Here is a 17,314-nt window from a genome sequence, read left to right on the forward strand (position 1 = left end):
TAAATTTATAAAGGAGTATAAATACTAGGCTCCGTTTTTAGCATGTTTTGCTATAACTGTGACTCATGTTTCACGAAGCCAATATGGATATAAGGTATGTTTGCTTACTGTGGGCATCTCACATTGAGGACAGAGAGATTTTATAAAGGAAATTTAAATACCCCCCTCCCTAATAAAAAAAGCCCGTATTAGGAAAAAAGATGCTATAATAATGCAAATGTCAAAAAGCATTTGTAACTAAGATAACTTTATAAAAAAGAAACTGGGAGAACCTCCTTTAACGTATTTATTACATCACGATTACATATAACCATGCAGGATTAATAAGGCAGAAAATAATTATTTCTCTAATCCCCAGTAAAATATATGATCATTTCGTAATAATACAGGAGACATTAAAAAATAGAGGGGCCTCATTACAAAACTTTGCTAGCTTTATGAATTTTTAAATTACCTTTATTCCTTTCCAAGATTAAGGCAACTACTTGGCAATGTTTAACCACGTAAGATACATCATTGTCATCTATAAAGAAGGTAGCGATGTTTCTAGCTTTTCTAAACAGAAAGCAAGATGATTACTAAATCAAACTTAGAAATAAAGGTTTTTACACCGTTTTTTAAAATACTACATTATACTCAGAGTTTATAGGTTCTTCCTTCTGAAGATTCTCATTGATTTTAGATGTGAAGAAATAATGTGGAAAGATAGAATTAAGTGATGGTGATTTAAGACGTGTTCTTAAAATCTGAGTCAAATAATGACTCCCAGCTGGTTAATGACACCAAGACTTCGGCAAGGCATCTTTCTGATTCTGAAGCATATCCTTTATTATTCCACCATGCTGTCTAGAATGTCCTGCTTTCCATCCCTCATATCCAGTTTTTAAATTTTTCAACACAAGGTAAAATGCTGCTTTTCTGATAAAGTCGTCTCTGATGCATATAGCTGGAAATAATCTCTCCTTCATGTAAAAGGCAGCAGCAGCTTTTCTATATCTTTATGTCTTTTCATAGACTCAAAACTTATTAATCTGCTGTTATCTGTATTTTGAGTGAGGTATAGTAGCTCCTGCTAGAAAGTAATTTTGTTTAGGATAGGTTGTTTGTCATATCTTTAAAGCATTCAAGGACTTAAAGACTTTATTTTGTCCCTACCAGGTGCCTAATGAATATTTTTGAAAAACTGAAGAAATTAATGAGATTCAAATTTTCTATAAAATAATGGAATTAATAATGCACTGATCTAAACACTGAAAAATCCCAAAATACTCAGAGATTAAACAACATGCTTCTAAGTAACATGCGGACCAAAGAAGAAATGACAAGGGAGAATTTTGAATGCACCTAACTGAAAACAAAAAAACAAAACAAATACAGCTTATCAAAATTTCTAGCATACAAGAAAAGCAGTGATTAGATAAAATCTTTTTTTTTTTTTTTCTTGAGATGGTCTCACTCTGTCAGCCAAGGTAGGTTGCAGTGGCCTGATCATAACTCACTGCAACATCAATCTCCTGGGCTTAAGGGATCCTCCCATCTCACCCTCCTGAGTGGCAGGAACACTACAGATGTGCACCACCATGCCGTGACTGGCTAATTTTTATTATTATTATTTTTTTCTTTGTAGAGATGGTGTGTTGCTTTGTTACCAAGGCTGCTCTTGAATTCCTGTCTTCAAGTAATCCTCCTGCCTCAGCCTCTCAAAATGGTAGGATTACAGGCATGAGCCACTGGTTAGAGAGAAATGTATAGCACAAAATGCATATAATAGGAAGAATATAAAACCAGTCATCTGAGCTTCCACTTTAGAAACTAGAAAAAGAAGAGCAAATTAAATCCAAAGCAAATGGAATAAGAGAAATAATGAAAATTAGAACAGAAATAAATATAATTAAAAACAGAAAATCAAAACAAACCAACAAAACTCAAAAAGTTTGGTCTTTTAAAAAAATCAGTAAAATGGATAAGCCTCTACCTAGGCTAACTAAGAAAAAGAGAGGACAAAAATTACTATTATAATAATGTCAGAAATGAAAGAAGAGACATCATTACACATCCCACGGACATCAAAAGGATAATAACGGAATACTATGAAAAATTCTACACCCACAAATTTGATAACCTAGATGAAATGAATCAATTTCTTGAAAAAGACAATCTGCCAAAACTCCCACAAGAAGAGATAGGCAATCTGAACAGGTCTTTTTTTTTTTTTTTTTTTTTTTTTTTTTGAGACAGAGTCTTGCTCTGTCACCCAGGCTGGAGTGCAGTGGCACGATCTCGGCTCACTGCAAGTTCCACCTCCCGGGTTCACGCCATTCTCCTGCCTCAGCCTTTCCGAGTAGCTGGGACTACAGGCGTCCGCCACCACGCCCGGCTAATTTTTTGTATTTTTAGTAGAGACGGGGTTTCACCGTGGTCTCGATCTCCTGACCTCGTGATCTGCCCTCCTCGGCCTCCCAAAGTGCTGGGATTACAAGTGTGAGCCACCGCACCCGGCGATAGGTCTATCTTTATAAAGAAAACTCAGCCAGGCACAGTGGCTCACACTTGTAATCCCAGCACTTTGAGAGACTGAGGCAGGCAGATCACTTGAGGCCAGGAGTTCTAGACCAGCCTGGTCATCATGGTGAAACCCCATCTCTACTAAAAAAAAATACAAAAATTAGCCAGGCATGGTGGCAGGCACCTGTAGTCCCAGCTACTCTGGAGGCCAGGGCAGGAGAATTGCTTAAACCTGGGAGGTGGAGGTTGCAGTGAGCAGAGATTGTGCCATTGCACTCCAGCCTGGGCTACAAGAGTGAAACTCCAGCTAAAAAAAAAAAAAAGAGGAAAGAAGAAAGAAAAGAAAAGAAAAGAGAAAAGAAAAGAAAGAAGAAAGAAGGAAAGAAAGAAACAAAGAAAGAAGAAAGAAAGAAAGAAAGAAAGAAGAAAGAAAAGAGAAAGAAAGAAAGAAAGAAAGAAAGAAAGAAAGAAAGAAAGAAAGAAAGAAAGAAAAGAGAAAGAAAGGAAAGAAAGAAAGAAAATCAATAATTAATATCCTTCCAATAGATAGCCCCTGACCCAGATGGGTTCACTGGTGAATTCAGCCAAGCATTTAAGGAAAAAAATTATGTCAGTTCTCTACAATCCCTTTCAGAAGTTAGAACCAGAGAGAATACTTTCTAACTCATTCCATTAAGCCAATATTACCCTAATAACAGATGAAGTCAGTACAAGAAAACTATAGACCAAGATCTTTCATGAAAATAGATGCAAAATTTCTCAACAAAATATTAGCAAATGTAATCCAACAATGTACAAAAATAATTACACACTACCACCATTTTGCAGGTATTCAAGACTGCTTACATTTGGAAATCAATTAATATAATCTGTCACATCAACAGGTTAAAAAAAAGTAATCACCTGATCAAATTAATAGATACAGAAAAAGCATCTGACACCTTTTTCTACATTACACACTAACATCACATTTAACAGTGAGAAACTCCTTTCTCACTAACATCAGAGATAAGGCAAGGATTTCCCCTCTCATCACCACTTTTCAGCAAGGTACTGGAAGTCCTATCTAATGCAATAAGACAGGAAAAGGAAAAAAAGGTATACAGATTGAAAAAAAAAGAAATAAAACCGTCTTTGTTCATAGATAACATAACCATCTACGTAGGAAAATTGAAAGAATCCAGAAAAAAAATACTGGAACTGATAAAGTGACTATAGCAAGGTTGCAGGATAAACAGGTTAATACATAAAGGCCAAGCATTTTTCTATATACTAGCAATGAGCAAGTGGAATTTGAAATAAAAAACTGAATACTACTTACACTATCATCCCAGAAAATAAAATACATAGGAATAAATCAACAAAATATTTATAAGATCTATACGAGGAAAACCACAAATTCTTATTAAAGAAATCAAGGAATCAAATAAATGAAGAGATATTCCATGTCCATTGACAGAAAGACTCAGTATTGTGAAGATATCAACTCAATCTTATCTATAGATTCAATACAATTCAAATCAAAATCACAGAAAGTCATTTTTGTATATTGACAAACTGGTTCTATAGTTTTGTTTTTTTTTTTATGGATCAATGATAATAACTCAATCCTCTATTTGACAAAGAAGAAGGAGAAGGAAGAGGAAGAAAAAGAAAGTGGGATAAAGGATCAGAAAGGGAGGAAAATAGAAAAAATTAGAGTATGACTCCAGGGTAGACCTGTTTTGTTGTCGCTGGGTTGGTTGGTTGGTTTGTCTGTTGTATTTTTCATATGTTTCGCCATGTTGGCCAGGCTGGTGTCGAACTCCTAGCCTCAAGTGATCAACCCGCCTCGGCCCTATGGAAAGACAAAATGCCCAGAATAGCCAATACAATGTTGAAGGAAAATAACAAAGTTGAAAGACTAACACTACCTGACTTTGAGATGTACTAGAAAGTTTCAATAATCAAAAAAGTATGGCAATGGCAAAAGAACAGATAAATAGATCCACAGAACACTATAGAGAGTCCAGAAATAAATCCACATAAACATAGTCAAATGATCGTTGACAAAGGAGGAAAGGCAATACAATGGATTATCTTTTCAACAAATGGTGCTAGAACAACTGGACATCCACATGTAAAAACAATAAAACTAGACATAAACTTTACACCTTTCACAGAAATTAAGTCAAAATAGATCACAGACCTACATGTAAACTGAAAAACTACAAAACTTCAGAACATAGGAGAAAATGTAGATGACCTTGGGTTTGGCATTGATTTTTTCAGTTGCAACACTAAAGATACGATCTATGAAAAAAAAACTGATAAGCTGAACTTCATTAAAGTATAAATTTGTGAAAGACACTGTCAAGGGAATGGAAAGATAAGCCATTGACTGGGAGAAGTATTTGCAAAACACTTATCAAACAAAGGATTGTTATCCAAAACATACAAATAATCTTAACACTCAACAATAAGAACACAAACAACCTGATTTTAAAATGTGCCAAAAACCTTAGCAGACACCTCACTAAAATAAGATATACGGATAACAAATAAGCATATAAAAGGATGCTCCACATCATATGTCATCAGGAAAATGAAAATTAAAACAACAATCAATGGTCAGATTCTTTTAATTTCTCTATCGACTGGTGAACATTGCTATATTTCTAGATTATTATAGCTGAAGAAACACTTTTACTGGAAGCAGAGAGACAATCAGAGTTTTAAAAGTTTGAATTAAATATATAGATAATCTGAATTTTTGTATACTTTAAATCAAATTACAGAATATACATTCTGAGGAATTTCTATAAGCATAAATTTTTGGAAAGATTTGGTTTCATTTAAGACAGAAAAAGTGGACTTTTGAGAATAATAAAGACCTATGACGTGGAAAATAATTATGACTTTAGCAATAAACCATGGCAAATGCTTTGTTGTAATCTGAAGAAAAAGGTGAGGCAATTACATAAAGTAAAGTGACTACACAGGATGCCCTCTCAGATAGCTCATATTATTGAAGGACATGAAGGAAAACATGACAAATAAGTGAGAATGAACTTGAGAGAATAGCACCATGGCCAAGTAGTATTTCATCATAGATAAAAAATGGTTTAATACCAAAATGTCTAACAATACAATAAGCACTCCGCTATACCTAAAGTTCCACCTAGTTTGGTATATCTATTTGATTACATTAATGTAGAAATTGCATAAGTATCATAATCAGATAGTTCAGTTATAACAATTAGAGAATACCCTACTTATAATTATTATATCAAGAAAAGTGAAAAGAAACATGTATCTGATAACATATTGAATTCACTCATGGATTCAAATTAAATTATTTTTATAATTTCTAAAGTATAAATGCTAATTTTTATAATTATATAAAAAATTTATTTATAGAATCTAGCCTAATCTTCTACTATCATGAACTTCTGGAGAAGACTAGTCTTAAATTAATCTTTCAAAGCACTACCCATAACTAGGATAAAGAATCATCCAACATTTATTACTGCACTAAAACTCACATAATGACTCATACCTTTTCTCTGTGAATCCTTTCTTTTTTGTCCACCTGACGCACTATAAAGAATAATTCTACAAGACTCAAATATCCACTGGCAGAAGCTTTTCAGTCAATTTGAGCAGAGAGTAAGCTTTCTCATATTTTATAGAAAATAGACTCCATGGTTACACACTCTGGTACTAAATGACCTAATGTGTTCTGCTGAAAAGCAATACTACTGAAAAAAATGATCCACATGGCATTGAACACAAAGTAGATACTCAAATATTTACTGTTTTATATTTATTATTAGCACCTGTTATTTCTAGCAATGAAATTTCAAAAACATCTTTCTCAGACATTGCTAAGATAATTGCTTTTTTTATCTGAACTACTCAGATCCAAAGATAACAGCCATCATGTACTTTCAGGCGTTTCTACTGTACTAGGATAGTTTATGGGAAAATACAAGCCACTCCTGATAGTCCCAACATTACTTGCAAATGACTGAGTAATGTTCACTCTAACCAGTACTTTACCATGAATTAAGTAAAAGAAGCAAAACCTTATTAGCCCATCTTAGCATCTTGTTATCCGTGAGATTTGGTCGTAATTATAGATCTTGAATTGAGTAATAAAACCATCAGAGAGAAATTCCTAGGTGATAAAAATTTTCGAATGTAATACTGTGAAAAAGAAAACACATAAAATAAGTTCAGTAGTTGGGAGTAACCAGTAAAGTGACCCCAGCAAGAAAGAAATGAGCTGAGTCAATTTTAGATGTGTGTTTATACCCAAGAGGCAGAATTTTAAGTAAGCCAAAGCTAGCATAGGATATTGTCAGCTGAGGTTAATATAATACAATCATAACTCAGGGCAAATGCATGGGTTTGCATAATTTTTCTCATCACTTCGATAGAAAAATAGTGATCTGGATAGAAATTCATATTTTTTCTTTTTATTATTTTTAATCACAGTCTCTTCTGAGACCTCAATGTTAACAGAATTTTCTAAAGTTTTTCACATATTTCCATGGGGAAAGCCAAATATTGTTTTCTTCTAAATGAAATCTAATTTTCTTCTCTGCTTTAGTCGCTTATTAACTAGCCATATGCAATTTATTGGACCATCTCTATGAATATAAATTATTTTCATGCACATTACAGAGCAAAAAAAAATGTGAGAGTAAGCAGTCCAACTTCTGACACCTTGGAGGCTCAGGGGAGTAAGCATTAATGAAGCATCTCACCCTAGGTCACTAATTTGCATCACAAGCAAGTTAGGTTCATAACTTCAGAAGTTCTTTGCCATCTGGAGATGGTTTGATGACCTGGAAGAGCTGAATTTCTCTGTCCTGTTTCCAGGCACAGGTGCCCAATCAGCTCTGATTGACACTTGGCTGGCTCTTTAGGGCAGGCCAAAGGTTAAATGGACGCAGACAGCAGACTAGCCTTTCACACTTCAACGGTGGCTCCTTCCAACAGGGTAGAAATCTTTGATCCCTGAAGAGTTGAATGAAAGGGAGAAGAATGACTGTAAATTCATAAATTCAACAGAGGGAAATCAGAGTTCATGTTAAATGGGCATATAGGTCTCATCACTTTCACCACTTTTAAAGTAACCTCTTTCAATTAGTCAATTTAGATCTTCATGTGAAATTGTAAAATGCTTATCCACTATAATTATGAGCTTACAGGAATTCCTCAAACAGTGCAATTTGCTCTAGAGAAAGTAGAATGATAGCCTATGGTCACATACCAGACTCATTTAATCCTTATATTTAGTCAAAGCCTATTATTATAAACTCATCATTCCTTCTTCCAGACAATGGTTTACATAGGCTATTCTTTGTGTGACTAAACATACACAGGACACCTAAATATATTGAAATTGAGATACACAGTCCAGGATATATATTTTTTCCCAGAAAGTTCTAATGCTATTCCATAAACAAATGATGAAAACTTAATATGAGCATATAGTTCCTGTATAAACTGAGAAAGAACTATATGGCATCACTTTAAAAATGTACTAAATTTTTTAAAATTTTGTTCCAAAATAATCAGAACAGGCTTTTAAGAGCTTTCACTAAGTAAACAGAAAGATCCAAATCAATGTAATATATTTTGAAATTAATGTAATATTTTTTGCTGTCCACAAATAATATTTTTATTGTGTTTTCAAACTTAATTTTCACATAACAAAGGACTTTAGGCTCTAGTCCAGATGTTCCTGAATTTCAGAAGGGCAGCAGGAGGAATCCTGTTGCTTACTTAAAGTACACACCAAGACTAGGACCTTTATTCTAATACTGATGTTACGAGACAAGGTAACAACTGTATTATAGAGTTTCTAGCTTAGAAACATGTATTAAAAATCACAGTACATAAGGTGGATGTAACTGGTCCTCAAAACAGCCAATTCATTCATACAATAGGGTGTATTACCAGACGATTTTATTTTGTAGATATAGATCCACGATGGGAATCCAAAATCACTGGTTTTTTTTTCTGTTTTACAAAATTTCCACTGTCTAATCAAAAGGTGATTTTATAAAACTCTACTAAGAGTACCCTTGTCCAATCTGGATTCATATGGATTGAATCTTCTATTTAGTTTTACATTTTTCTCCCTAAAATATATAAACCCGATTACAAATCACTGCTGAGTGACATTCAGAAGATATTGCAAGGGTGTCTACTCTACCTCTCTTGTCAAGTGTGTTTCAGCGGAAGGATTATTGATGGAAGCCTGAGACACAGATGAAGAAAAATTAGAGCTGTGAGGTATAGAATTGCAGAAATTGCATCTATACAAACAGCTGAAAGCAAGATGATATTCTGTTCAAATGTTTCCTATTTCAAAGAACTCTCTAGAGTCCCATTTACTCCTGACAAGTACTAACAGTGCTTACAACCTTTCTTCAACCTGGCGAATTGCTCAAATTAAGAAAATAGTTTTACTTAAGAAGAAAGCTGCATCAGGACTTGGAAACTGTAGAACAATACTTGAGAAGGATTTCGTCAGACAGTAAGATTTATCTCCTGTGCCTTAATGTGCAAAATAAAACCATGAAATAACTGGTTCTTGCTTAATGTGATAGTACAAAAATTTTTTTCAGCTAGTCATAAGCTAGAACCAAAAGATTCCACTACATCCTTCACAGCATAAGGTGTACATTTTAGGAGATATAAAATTGTAAATGTTCATCTCCCCAAAACAGCTCACTGTATATTACCATATGTATAATTCTATATTTTTTTCCTGGTTGCCAAATTCAGGATTTTTCAAAGTGCGCTTTCTAGGTCACTAGCTCAAAAGGAGATTTGTAAAACTTTCTTGATAAAGGGATACAGTGTTACAATTAGGAAATCATCAAACTATTTGTTAAAGGCCAGGCCCAGTGGCTCACACTTGTAATACCAGCATTTTGGGTGGCTAAGGTGGAAGGATTGCTAAAGGCCAGGAGTTCAAGACCAGCCAGCCTGGGCAATATGGTAAGATCCCCATCTCTACAAATAAAAAATTATACATGCATGGTGGTGTGCACCTGTAATCTTGACTATTCAGGAGGCTGAGGTGGGAGGATTACTTTAGACTGGGAGGTCAAGACTGCAGTGAGCCATGATCGTGCCACTATACAGCAGCCAGGGCAACAGAGCTAGACCCTGTCTCAGAAGAAAAACAACGGAAAACTATTCGCTAGTTAGTTCCTTTCTATGGCAGGACTTCTCAGAGTGTTTAATATGCCAACATGTAGTGTGATGAGACATAATATTCAGCATTTACTAACTTAGTGGCAATGGGAGCCCCTTTTATTCATGGAATAACTTTGCTGTTCCAAGGACTACATACAATTTTGTAAGCCTGAGGTTGGGACTGTTGGCTTAGAAAGTCACTGGTTCTTTTTCCAGAGTCCAATATCGCCAGTTATTTGACTTTGTGGAAATGTACAGCAGGATAAAAACATATTGTCTCGGAGGCTGCAATTTCATCCCCTACCTCTCCACACCAGCACTCTCCACTTCCGTCAACTGCATTAGCAGGCTTACCAGCAGTCAGGTAATCACAGCATACTCATATAATCACGGATATTCATGCTGAACACTCATACCAACATGTTGCCCTAAAAACATGCCCTAGACATGAAAAGTAACATCCTTTTCCATTTTTGTAATGGCTTCTCTTATTTGTGTTTGTAACATACTATTACTGTTATGAAAGATTGTTACTTATGTCTCATAAATCTTCCTGCCTTCTCTTAGTAGTTACCTTTCACATAACAACCAAAAACTTTTGCCACATTCTGTTTTGCTGAAAAAAAAAATCCTTTCACAGATTTTTTTTCTAAAGAAGTCAAGTTTTGCTCTACTTTTACTGTCAATTTGACACACAGGATTGAGAGTTGAAATGCCACCCATGTGGAAATGAGAATTTGACTCCGCAGAAAGTATGCTACATTCATTTGCCTGGAAAACAGAACCTTCACTGATGTCACTGGAACTTTGTGTGTGACATTTTGCTCCCACTTTTTTATTTTTATGATAGCCTCCATTTAATGAGCACCTATTTTGTGCAACAGATATTGTTCAGCCGTTTACACACACATATTATCTCAATGTATCTTCACAACATCCTGCCCTGAGGTTATTATTAGTCTCATCTTATAGATGGGAAAACCAAGTATCAGAGAAAGTAATCTTTTTTTCTTTTTTTTTTTTTTTTTTTTTTTTTGTTTTGAGACAGAGTTTCCGTCTGTCGCCCGGGCTGGAGTGCAGTGGCCTGATCTCAGCTCACTGCAAGCTCCGCCTCCCGGGTTCACGCCATTCTCCTGTCTCAGCCTCCCGAGTAGCTGGGACTACAGGCGCCCGCCACCAGGCGCGGCTAATCTTTATTTTTAGTAGAGACGGGGTTTCACCGTGTTCGCCAGGATGGTCTCAATCTCCTGACCTTGTGATCTGCCCACCTCGGCCTCCCAAAGTGCTGGGATTACAGGCGTGAGCCACTGTACCAGGCCCACAGAAAGTAATCTTATCATCCAAAGTCACAGCTATTGAGTAACAAGCTGAGCTTTAAATCTATGTCTGTCCAATTTTTAATTTCCCAATCTTCCTAGGATATCAATCAGACATCTATATCATCATTTCTAACAATCCCTTAATAAAGTAATAATCATATGTCATCAAATAAAATGGAAGGGTCCTTCCCCATGCCAGCCACAGGTGCCCTTTCTTGTATCTTTTACTGAAAAGTGAAGGATTTTAAGCTTTTGTGAAACTGACCCTGAATTGACAGATAAAGAGAATGAAACAAAAGCAGAAAATCCCTAGGATGTACTGAGTGTGGTGGAGTGACATATACCTTAGATCATACAGACTCTGCACTCAGCTTATTTTACAGCCACCTGAGCTGTATTGCCTCTTGTAATATTATTTATAGTACTTTTTTTTATAAATGTAGTACAGTATGTCCTTATAAAAGCATTGAAGTCTTCATATGAGACTCCTCCCTAAAGACCCTGGTTAATAAATCTTGGGCTGTGAAGTGAAATGCAAAAAAAAAAAAAAATTTGTAAGAAATGCCCCTTTATCAGCAAATGTGCTGACTAGTCAGATAGCACTGTATCTGTGCTAATAATTAGGCAGAATTGAAAGGTCATGAAAGAGAGAAAAGCAGCTGAGGCTAAAGAGATATACCTGAATGTGTGTTCAGAGTTCCTAGCTAAGGAGTTCAGGCGTGGCCAACCCAAAACCCATTCCTTATCTATGAGGAACAGCTGAACCCCTGAACCATCCCATGGGACACAGTCTGTACAGGGGAGTGAGGCCTTTTGTTTTGGGTTAAATGAAAGTTGCTAAATGGAGGTTGTTAGGAGGAGGATGCTAAGTGAAAACGCTGTATAAACTGCATGCCTTTTGCAAGCAGCTGTGGTTCTCCTGCCCAGCCCCTGCCACTGGACCATTTCTGGATGCAATGCAGTTCTTCTGTCTAGCCTGCCATCACTGGTTACCACTTTGCATGTAATTTCACTTCAACTCTATGTCCCATTTGCTGGCTCTGGGTCTCTTCTTCAGCCTCTTGAACCTGGTGTCATCCCTACTGAAGTTAATAGAGGTCCACCATGACATTTTTCCCCCTTAAAAAAATTAATCACTTCATACACTGGTTAATTCAGCATTGTGTAGATAACTCTATTATTCTACTTATTAAACCACATTCAATTTATTTTGTTTGTTTGCTTACACTGCTTGTTAGATTGCAGACATCAAATGTATTTTATTCATCTCCATATACTGAGAACATAACACAGTATTTGGCCATGTAGGTGCTCAATAGGTGTGTATTGAATTGAGTTTAATTGAACCAAATTGGCCTGACTTGAACTGAACTGCATTTATTTAAATTTAACTGGCAGCTGGTACCCTCTGATCAACCAGGTTACATGGCCAGCATTCCAGGCACTTCAAGTCTTGCTAAGTTAATACAACACTTCGAATTACGTTTTCAGAATTACTTTACTGAGAAAACATTTACCGACTTCTGTTTACAATGTCAGGAATGCATGGGTGAATGGTAGGATGACGGTGACTGACACAGAGGGTCCTCATACAGCTGCAAGTTGGCTTACTCAGGACAGAATGTTTTCTCCACACTTGGGCCTGACACTTTAGCTGGATTACGATAAGCACTAGAAGAACAGTGAGGCACGGAAGCAGAAAATTAGACATGCCACACATCTAAATATAGCACAGGAGAGAAAACCTCAGGTTCCCAAGAAAGTAATGTGGAGAAATTCTTTACTTTGGTCTCTCCCGAAGTATACTGTCAAATATTCTTGTCAAATATCTTCATGAAACTCTTCTAAAATCTCTTTTAATAAATTTTAATGATTTCTATTTCAATATATAGTACTTTTAAAAGATATCTTTTATGATAAAAATATATACGTTGTTCAGCTAAACCATAGGCAAGTGTTGTCAATTTCTGGTGAAACTCCATGGCAAAAGGGATTCATTTTATGTAGATGAAAAGCAAATACCTCATGGAGAGATGCCAGTGTGACATACTACATAAGGAAATAGGACACATAATCAACCATACTGAGGTAGAGAGGAATCATGTAATTAGGCAAAAATAAGTCCAGAGTCTTGAATGCTTACAGTATAGAAATGGCAATGGACATGATCTCCTTTCTATAGCTGTAGAAGAAGAAATGCACATCTAGATTATCTAAGGCTAAAAAGACAAACTCAGCTCCTCCCTTTGCTACTGTTACTACCATGGTAAGGAAGGATTGATAGCCATGGTGGAGAAAAGCACCTTGTAAATGAGAAAGGCCCTCCAGAAGGACATTGTTCCCTGCAGAAGTAAAGTTTCAACACCATTCGTCATATACCTTTCAAATATTTTTATAACGTAGATGGGTGTAAATTAAATATATATATTTCAAACTCATTTCAAATCTAGGATTTGGGCAGGTAAAGGAAATATCTCAGTAAGACTTGATATAAAACCAGAATGACTAAGTTGCAGTTTATAAAAGTTAAGAATTTCTGAGACATATATACCTAAATATTTAAGAATTTCTGAAACATATAAATAGTGCCTAGATATACTTGATCAAAAACATGCTTCTTGGATACAAACTTCAAGTGTATTATGGAAAAGTCTTAGTAAATAACTACTCTTTCACATTTTAAAATAATTTTTTCAGTTGCAATAAACTCTCTGTCTTAAATCTGACTGTAGGAATCATATGATTATGAAGATGAGGATGCAAAGTTCCTGATGTTAGTACAAGTTATTTTCAGAGTCGAATTCAAGGAGAGAATAAATCTCTTCAATTTGACTCTGCAGTCTCAACATTAAAGTGATGTACATGCCACACTTACTCAGTGCTTTTATTTAGGAGATAAAAAAGAAAGCCAGCAAGTTGCTCTGACACTCACTACTTCTAAAAAAAAAAAATGCTCGATCTTTTGCAACACATCTGCTAAGAAGAAAAATATAAAAGTCCAGTTCATAAAGTTTAATAATTTACTTTTTGAGAAAAAAATGAAATATTGTATATAATTTTGACTCTTTTAAAGTCTGCACCTATATGTCAAAACAGGCAATATATAAAAACAAAAATTATTTAGTTGGAATGCAGGATAGTGATGACAAGGGCTGAGGAAGATGTGATTTGAAATACAGATTTGGGAAGATACCTGCATGGAGGTAATAGTTCAAGGCATGAGTAAGGATGAGAGCTCCAAGGGTGAGACCTAACAGAATGTCCTTTGATTCCCAAACCAAGGTAAGGTGAGAAACGAAGCACACAGATTCATAATGAAATACTGTAGCCTCTATTTTTCACAAGGGCGGGGGGTAAAGAAAGAGCCTCATTAGGCAGCTGATTTCCTTTTTATCCCTCTTGAGTCAGAATGCCGGGCTGGTTCCCATTCTGATTATTGTACTTGCATAGCTTTTCAGCTACCTCAGGCTCCTAAGAAAGCGTGCACCAAACTCAGGCACGCACAGAAATGTTGTGATAATTACCTGAGGGGAAGGTCATTGCTAAGCTACCCTCCAGAAGAACCATGTCTGAGGCAACTCATACTAAGGATAATTCTGTTGTCTTCAATTCTTATTTCCCATATGGCTAAAATGTACAATATACTCTTTTGAAATCAACGAAGCTTTTTAAAAGAATAGCTAGAAATTTGAGGATTTTAAATTTTGGCCTTTTTTTCTCATAAACATTCTCACTATAACTCAACCAAGAAAATAATGAGACACACAGGGTTCTTGTTTATTGAAAAAAAAATGGAAATTGTAGTATATCTCTCTTGATGTATTCTAAATATACATACATACATCACTCCCTTCCTTCTAGGCCCTTCCCCGTTACTAGTAAAAAGTGAGCCAGACATTATTTTATCTTTCTGTGGTTATAAATGTTACCATTCATTCATTAAACAAATATCTTTTAGTATCATTATTGCTAGGCCATGTCCTAGGTGTATTCAAAAGACAACCAGTGCCTCTGCCTTCATAGAGTTTACATTCAGAGAATACATATTTTCCCCAGTGACAGTAGAGTTGGGTAAAAATAAGAGAAGAAAACAGAAGATATGAAGGAAGAAATCAAAAGACAAGACAAAGTTTTCTGGTTTTCTGTATGAGAGGAACACCACAAAAGATTCTTTAAAATGTTGCTGATGTTTCAGATCATTTAGTTTAGTTTAACAGCAACATGTTATCATGTTTCTCTAATTCTCTAGCTCTCTAGTGAAATATAATTGACTAGACATATGTAAACATGACCCTTAAAAATATGGGAAATTACACCATAATAGATCATAACAATCCAAAAAGGACTGGAAATATTAATCTGTTCTTTATCCAACAAATGTATTGGATGTCTTCTGTGTTGCAAGTACTCTTCTAGTCCTGAAGATTCAGCAGGAAATAGAACTCCTACCATTTGAAGGATAGGTTTGGTGTTAAAACTCATAAGTTAGTCACTGTGCCTTCTGCAGATTGTCATTAAGGGGCCAGCAGAATCTGTGTGACAAGTAGCCTCCCTAAGTGACATTGCATCTGCTGCCCTCTTTTATTCATAACCCCAGATACAATAAAACTATAAAATACTAGAGTTAGAAGGTATGTTGAAGATTATTTAATCTTTTATTTATAGATGTGTGAATGAGACTCAGGTTTTAATTAACATTCAAAGGTTATTCAGCAAGTTATGATAATGAGACATTAGAAAAATATTCCTCATATATATGCATGTATATGTACCTGCATTGCTGAAAGGATATACAAACAACATTTCTGCTCAGAAAGAAGTAGCCCTCTCACTTATTTAAGCACTATTTTCTGCATTTTCCTCAGTAATAAACTTGATAACCTACTGTTCAGAGCATTTCTCATTTATGCTAACTTTGCCTTTGAGCTTTAGGCTTGGCAAATGTTGAAAACCTTGCAAAACTTTTTCATCTCTTGATGTCCCTTCCATAAATTAATTAAGATAACTCAGTTTTTCCCACATTTCCCACAATTCAAAAAATGAGAATCAAATGCAATTTTAAAAACTCAGTAAAAAAATCCTTTGACTTTGTCTTTCTATGATTGCCTATTTTTGATCCTCTGAAAAATACAAGGCAAACTTCCAACACAGACAAGTTAATCTTGTATCCTGACTACATTTAAAATAACTCAATCATAGTCATTAATACAAAGATATTGAGAAGCCCCAGCATTTAGTCTCAGACAACATGAGGTCATCAGCATGTGAGGGAATCATACATCCCTGGTCATTAATCTTAATTTTAGAAATTACATTTACAGATTTAATTCTCTCTACCTATGTCTGTACAGGCAATAAGGAATAATCTTTTCAGCTCTAAATGAATTTACTCCTATGACTTCATAAAAAGCACAACTCTACTCACTTTTTGCAAAAGGAAAAAAAAAGATTACTAATAATCCTCATTGTCACATTATAGTTGCCAATAACCTCAATAGCTAGGTCTCCATGGGAGAACTCAAAGAAATATAAAACAAAGTTTCCACACTTAATAAAAATCACAGTTTTTTTCAGGAAATTATTGATCATTTGCTATCATTACAAATGAGTATAATGCAGTATTTTCCTTTAAGCAGTATAACTTTTATTTAAAAATGAAAGGTATATTAGTTTGCCTGGGCTGCCATTACAAAAATACCATGAACTGGGTGGCTTAAACATCAAAACTTTATTTTTCAGCTCTGAAGGCTGGAAGTCCAAGATAAGGGTGTCAGTAGGTCTAGTTTCTCCTGAGGAATCTCTCTTTGGACCCCTTCTCACTATATTCTCCTATGGTCTCTGCTCTGTGCATATTACCTGGTATCTCTCCATGTGACCAAATTCTCTCTTTTTATAAGGGCACCAGTCAGAATGTATTAGTGCCCACCCTAATGCCTTCATTTTAACCTAATAACCTTTTATTTTATTTTTTAATATTTTATTTTATTTTTGAGATGGAATCTCACTCTGGAGCGCAGTGGCACAATCCCGGTTCACTGCAACCTCCGCCTCCCCAGTTCAAGGGATTCTTGTGCCTCAGCCTCCCGAGTAGCTGGGACTACAGACGTGCACCACCATGCCTGGCTAATTTCATATTTTTAGTAGAGACAGGACTTCACCATGTTGGCAAGGCTGGTCTCGAACTCTTACTTCAAGAGATCCACCCACCTCGGCCTCCCAAAGTACAGGGATTACAGGCATGAGCCACAATGCCAGGCCCCTCATTATCTTTTAAAGGCCTTACCTCCAAT

Source organism: Symphalangus syndactylus, chromosome 9 (genome assembly GCF_028878055.3).
Source record: "Symphalangus syndactylus isolate Jambi chromosome 9, NHGRI_mSymSyn1-v2.1_pri, whole genome shotgun sequence".
Taxonomy (NCBI): Eukaryota; Metazoa; Chordata; class Mammalia; order Primates; family Hylobatidae; genus Symphalangus; species Symphalangus syndactylus.